General features: G+C 43.8%; 1 pseudogene; it reads right to left on the minus strand.

Moving 5' to 3' along the window:
• Positions 1-6,297: 6,297 nt before the first annotated feature.
• On the minus strand, positions 6,298-6,863 carry LOC123076585 (probable aquaporin PIP2-7; annotated as a pseudogene).
• Between the last annotated feature and the right edge of the window lie 559 nt (positions 6,864-7,422).

Below are 7,422 nucleotides of genomic sequence, written 5' to 3' on the forward strand. Positions count from 1 at the left end.
CAACTATAGTAATGAGTATGAATAACAAGTAAGATAGGACCGGAAATGTTCAAAGTTAAGTTTGTGCAAGTAGAACTATGAACGAAGTTGATATGTTGTGGTATGTGATGCATGTTATATGGTTGCATGGCATATATTGGCTCGAGCATTTTATTTCAAGTTAAACCTGATGATAATTGAACTTGAACATAAAGTTGGTCGGGTCATGGTGCCACTGAATCGGGATGACAAGTGCAACCACATTTGCCTTTATGGGGAGGTTGTTAGTCGTCCGTTGTCATGCCTTTTGTCGGTGCCTCCAACGAGGGAAGGTTATGGGCATGCGTTACCCTGGCCCGGTAAGCAGACATAACCTTGTGGACCCGTCGTTGTTATGGTACCGTGTCCCTGTTTGGGACTGTTTATTTTCCACGATGGTGGTAGTTTGCCTTTGGTAGGATGGGTCACCCAGGACTAAGCCCAGTGCGGAGTTGGTCGGAGTGGCCATAAGTGTGTCATGTCAATGGGAGAGTTCTGTCGGAATGACGTTGGTCCACCCGAATGGGAGTGCGAGGCCATGGATTCCGTGGTGTGGGTAAAGCGCGCTACCTCTGTAGAGTGTATTAATCTATCGATAGCCGCACATGTGGATAAGGGCCCAGTTCGTAAGTAAGTCACACCATGGATCAAATTTTAATAATAAATCTTGCACACTAATTTAATTGCATTGCACTGGTTGCAGCATGATGAAGTCAGTGAGACTGACGGTTGTGGTATCACTTGTGATCCGGGAGTGATCACTGTTTGGTTATGAGGTAACTAGTTGAACCAAGTTTGGCTCCATTAGTGCTTCGTTGTGAGAACTGTTCGGTTGCGAGGCAACCTGTTGGTAAGAGAGTCCGAGTGACTCGATGCACATGTTTGGTTCACTGCATGAGTAGCATGATGTTGTTTGCATTTAACTTGATTAAATGTCATGATATTGTTAGTCATTATGGTTATGTTTGCTGTGAGCTTGCAAGTACATTCAATGTACTGACCTGGCGTGTTATGCTAGATTTCAGGAAAGTCTAACTGGAGAGTCTAGATCATGTCCACATCGGTGTCCCGTTCTATGGAGTCCTACTACGTCATTGTTCTGCTGCCGTGTAGATGTTGTGCTCGAGGCCCTTTTATGTTCACTAAATAATGTACATATTGTTCAGCTGCACCGATGTGCCACTTGGCCTCGCAACTTGATGTAATGTCACACTGTGCTTCCGCTAGTTTCAATAAAGTGGTGATTTCTGTACCAAGATGTTGTGTGTTGCCAGAAGACATGATCTTTGGGTTGGCAATGCAAGGTAAATCGGTCGCTCTGAGCCGGGGTGCCACAACGCTTGGTATCAGAGCTGCGCTGACTGCAGGACACGCTAGACTACCGATGTGTTAGCTGGACGTTAGTTAGAGTAAAAGTTGAGTGTGGGTAGTGTTTAGAGCTTATTGTTGCATTGCATGCACTCGTTCTATTTTGTTTCTAATACACTAATGGTTGTGAGTGTAGATGGCTCCGGTGCCGTATACGTGTCAGTTGCAGCTGATGTTGTACATGTCACCGCATCTTCTTTGTAGCGTGTGGCGCCGACTGTACCCTGATTTATACTACGCAACCTTCTTCTTGTAGACGTTGTTAGGCCTACAAGTGCAGAGGTTTGTAGGACAGTAGCAAATTTCCCTCAAGTGGATGACCTAACACTACTAGGAAAAAGGCTACTAGTAGCGCGGGTACCCGCGCTACTAGTATCGCGCTACAGCTAAAAGTTAGTAGTAGCGCGGGGTAAACCCATGCTACTACTAACATTTCACTAGTAGCGCGGATATCACCCGCGCTACTACTATTTCGCACCAACGCTACTACTAACGAAATAGTAGTAGTGCGTCTATAGTACCACACGCTAGTAGTATCCTAAATACTAGTAGCGCTCTGTTTTCCCCCACGCTACTACTAACTAATTAGGAAATAAAAAAAATAAAATCCATCAATTTCATTTTATGCATACAATTCTAACAACTAAAACAAATCCAGATTTGTATTAAACCAGCAACATTACACATCATTACAAATCGAAGATTTATAGTAACCAGGAGCATTAGAGCATATCCATGCATCTACACTTATTGCCTAGTCACTTATTCCCAGCTAGTGTGTTATGGAAACACAGTTGAAAGCAAAAAAAATGCATAAAAACACCAAACAGTGGCATTCTATCCCTCCAAATGATTTGCTCCCTCTCCATCCTTGCAATCATCTTCTTCTCCATTATGTGCTTCTCCCATTTATGAATCCAAGATTTCTGTAAAGAGCAAAGAACAAATTAAATTAAATTTCAGCAGACATATGTTTCCTTGCATGTTGTGTTGTACAGTAGCTACGGGAATAAATATATGAAAACGAAAAAGTGAGTGATTTCTATTAACAAGAGATCGCCTATGTAACAGATACAAACAAATGAACCTGCTACACCAACTCATATCATGTCTTACATTGATATTCTCCACGTGTTACACATATACACCATCAACTACTCCCTCTGTCCCAAAATATAAGAACGTTTTTAACACTACACTAGTGTCAAAAATGTTATTATATTATGGGACGGAGGGAGTATTTGTCATAAAGTATTTGTCATGGAAAGAAAGATTGGGTTCTTTAAACTTCTAAGGGAAAGAAAGATGCCATGGCCTTGCTCGCTGCTAACCTGAATGGATGAAAGGGACATGCTTTAGAGTCTGGAGTACTTTGGAATGAATTTGAGAGTGTCACTTATAGCACTGGATGCCACCATTTATTTTCAGTAATGTAACAGCAGTAATGGATAATCTCACTAACTTCTGTAACTTTGTTTGACTGCAAACTAATCTGTACAGTTCAGAGTTCACAGAAACACATTCACGTGTAAACACAAAATGTAGCTTTCATTTTACAAACTAAATATAAGTGGCACCAAACTAAATAGAACATGGGATGAATAGTAACACTTCAAACAAAACTCTATTAGCTTCAGAAAATTTCTGTACAACATATTGAGGAAGAGCAACATTTAGAACAACAACTTGCTGGGGAAATTTAGAAGTGACCCAATTAGAATATCATCCTATGTGTCTATAGAGGCAGAAACATAGTGGCAAAACTATTGTCCTAATAAGAAATTAGGAGAAGATGAAGGAAGACATTGAAGTTTCACTCTTCTGGATAATCTTAAAAACGTAATCATGTGACGCTCGAAAATACATCTTGATCTTTCGAACTTGTGAAGCAGGTTAAACTATGTATAATGACCTCAACTACAATTATTGCAAAACCCAAGTTACTTCCCAGAATTATCCAACAATTGTTGCTCTGGAAGCTTCATTGTTGTTTGCAGCCACCCGGCGACAAAAAAAGCACCTATGAATTTGTATTTGCTGCAATTTATGTGTTCTCAACATGTGTTATGAAAAAACAATCCTTGTACAGAAACACACTGAATTCCACGATGGCTTTAATGGGGCCATGTCTAATGATAGAGAAGAAAACAGACTCTGAAGTAATATCATGTGCGAATGTGTGCATAGTTTCAACAAATGCATTAATATTCTTAGCTATACGCATGATCATTTGCAATACTTCCTCCAATGCACCCTTGTTTGGACATCATGCTGCCCGCTGACTACTAAAAAATATGTTTATGGGGAATATATAGATGTTTCAAATCAAAAGACCAGGTAGAATAGATAAAATTAGTCAGGAATCTGTTGTACCATGGCAAACCCCTTGTTCACTTTCCATGAATTTCCCTCTAATTCAGCTTATCGACAGATGATTTTTTTAAGAGAAAACTAACTTTACATAGACGTCACACATAGAAAAGGTCATATGCCATAAGGTTTTTCTGTTAATTAGTGTGCTATCGCAAGAAAACTTAAATGAAAATGTACAAAAGTAAAAAAAAAGTTCCTGCAACTCATAATATGGCTAGTCTGTACGTACTGGAACTGAACCACTTTGAATAATAAAAGCATCAACAGGCAAAGACCAGAAGAGCAGAATCTATTGTCTCTAAGGGCTTAGATCTCAAAGAATATATAAGATGCGTATGTAAAATATGGCAAAAGGGGAACATACCATGCATGGAGTCGCTGTTATGAAATTTCAGTTATCTCATCAGCCCATTACATACTGTCCTTGATGACAATAAGGTTCAATTTCGCTGTTATAAAATTGATGGAAGAACAAAAGATTAGTACATGCAAATATGTAACGCTGGACAGGGGATTAGAGATAAATTACATGAGCAAAAAAAATATCTAGATCCCAACCACTTACAGTAGGTCATGTAGTGTATTCAATGGGTTGGTCAGTATAGCCAACAATTAAAGTGCATGAGCGACTTGCAGTGAACTCAAACTGTGTCCACGTAGTTTCTCCACTCGGCAGCGTCCCCCGACGGCGGCGGCCTCCTGATTTGCTACAACCTGCCATCGGTATGCCTCCTCCGCTGCATCGTCCATCACTCATCTATGAGAAATAAATTAGATGTTGCCTCTTCATATGTGCAGGATTTGGAACTAAAAAGATTAAAATTCTACTCAAAAGAAAAAATATTAAAAGTTTGTGGTGAGACGGGATCAGAGAGAGCTGGGAGATCCTGGATCGAGTCATATAGCTTTTCTATATTGGTTACAACTTGCGAGGCGGCGGCGACGATTCCGGCATGGAGTCACGGGCCTCCCGATCTCATCCTCCGCCTTGACTCCCGGCCTCTGCACAGTCGGCACTGCACATTGGGAAAAAACTCCCGCATGTACTGAGCATTTGCAGATGATACAACACCATAGTTGCCTACAATTATCTGTACACGTTCGATTTAGATGAGGACCATAGCTCCACAGTGGTGATTACCTTGATGGGCAAGAGATGGGTGAGGAAGAGCTGCGTGCGTCGCGGGCGAGAAGAAGCCAGCTCGCAAGCATCTCCGTCCAGGACCTTGACGACGGCGTGAATCCTCCATCTAGCCGTCGGGTGAGGTGGAGACGACAGGATTGGGACGGAGCTGGCGGCCGTCTCGTCACGCACGCCCGCGCGAGAGAGTGAGAGGACGTGGGGATGGAGCTACAGGTCGGAGAAGGCCTTAACAACCGCGGCGGATGGATCTGGGGGCGCCATGGCCGCCGCTCGACCTGCTCGCTCGATCTCTCTCTTCTATTGTCTTCTGGTGAGGGGATTGGAAAGGAGAGGGTGGTGGCGAAGGCTGTGGGGGAGAGAGTGGAGGCCATGGCCGGCGGCGAGGTCGGCGTTGGGTGGCGGCGGCGATCTGGGACTGGCAGGAGGGGAGGGGACGGGACGGGACGGGAGGTTGCTCTCTCCAAGATAGAAAATTTTACCGGGCCGACGAGTAAAGAAAAATTGTGGTGGGCGGCACGATGGAGACCACATAGTAGCGTGGGGTTTATACACCGCGCTACTACTACCAACTTAGTAGTAGTGTGGGTTTATACCCCGCGCTACTACTACTTCTTGTCCCAGCGGGCATGGTGGAGACCACTTAGTAGTAACGTGGGTTTATACCCCACGCCCTAAGACTTTTGGCCGAGGAATTACAACTCGGGGTGGAGGCCGAACTAAGCTGTAGATCTGACGACCAAGAATGCACCAATGACAAAAAATGGACGGTCAAAAGTGAAGAAGCCGTTAGAGGGATGTGAAATGGTTTGGTTTTAGTCTCCTTAACTACGTACAAGACATGTTAATCAGAAAAAAAGGTAGACATGTTAGAATATCGGGGGGAAATTAGAACATCTCACAGTAATACCACCATACGGAATTTTGCAGTTTTGTGGTGCAATCAATGAGCAGTGCCATCTGGGCCACTAGGCGTTGGGAATAAAAGTGAGCAAGCCATCGTGAGTGTCATTCGTAGTTCTCGCTTTCCACATTATTTCGTAGAGAAATACCTCTACAGATATCTACGAGAAAAGGTGAATAGAAGGAAACTCGTGAAGCGTAGAACCTTTACTGATGGAAATGAGAGGAATCAGGAATTAATAGATCAGAGTGACATGCCGTCCATCGGCAGACGAGCGTTTGCAAGATAGTCCCATAAGAATAAAAAGAGAGTGCGCGAGCTTCCAAGATGCTTGCAATCTTACTGTTGCAAATCATCCACGAAACAGGAGGGCAGCGGTGCTGGCGGAACGACGAAGCGTAGCAGCAAACTGGGGCAAACATTGCACGGACATCTTCGAGTGATGGTACACGCCACACCACGCATGAATCTCTCGAACATGCATGACTATGGTTCATGGATATGACTGGTACACGACTACGATGTCGGGTACCGAGCACACCAGCGTCAGCTTCCCGTCCATGAAGAGCGCGAATGTCACTGCCGGGTTTATGTGCCCACGTGCATTACACATGGAACGCGACAATTAGTTCAAGATACACCCATTTCTACACATTTCTGTGAAAAGTAATTATGGACGGAAAGAGTATGTTGTAAAATAGATGTGTATATACCTACCTGAGACGCCCTGGTAGAGTAGACGAGGGCGGAGACGGTGGCACCGAAGGACCACGCGACGCCAAGGTAGCGGACGCCGGTGCACCGCTCGTCGGCGGCCGATGACTGGTTTCTGTACCCCACGACGGTCGCGATGCTCCCGTTGAGGAGGACGAGAGAGGCCGTGAACTCGCCGATGAGGGCACGGTACAGGGAACACGTGGTCAGCTCACTCGTGTCCAGCGCCCGGACGGCCGGCGGGTCCGAGTACGGCACCCTCTGGACGATGTTATCTACTATTATCTCTTCGTCGGCGGTGACCACCTTCTCCACCTCCTTGGCCACTATGATAGTGGTCGACATGGTCAGCCGGCTTGGTTGGAACGTGTGTGTATGGCAATGGCAGTCTGGTAATAGGAGTATCCACACCAAGAGTTAAAGCTTAAATAGGTATGATCGTGGTCGAGCAATGCTACACCTACATAATGTTTGTTACGTATTTTGAACGAAATATGACCTAAAGGCAATAATAAAGTTATTATTTATTTCCTTATATCATGATAAATGTTTATTATTCATGCTAGAGTTGTATTAACCGGAAACATGATAAATGTGTGAATACATAGACAAACAGAGTGTCACTAGTATGCCTCTACTTGACTAGCTCGTTAATCAAAGATGGTTATGTTTCGTAACCATAGACAAAGAGCTGTCATATGATTAACGGGATCACATCATTAGGAGAATGATGTGATTGACTTGACCCATTCCGTTAGCTTAGCACTTGATCGTTTAGTATATTGCTATTGCTTTCTTCATAACTTGTACATGTTCCTATGACTATAAGATTGTGCAACTCCCATTTACCGGAGGAACACTTTGTATGCTACCAAACCTCACAACGTAACTGGGTGATTATAAA

This window comes from Triticum aestivum, chromosome 1B, assembly GCF_018294505.1.
Source record: "Triticum aestivum cultivar Chinese Spring chromosome 1B, IWGSC CS RefSeq v2.1, whole genome shotgun sequence".
Taxonomy (NCBI): Eukaryota; Viridiplantae; Streptophyta; class Magnoliopsida; order Poales; family Poaceae; genus Triticum; species Triticum aestivum.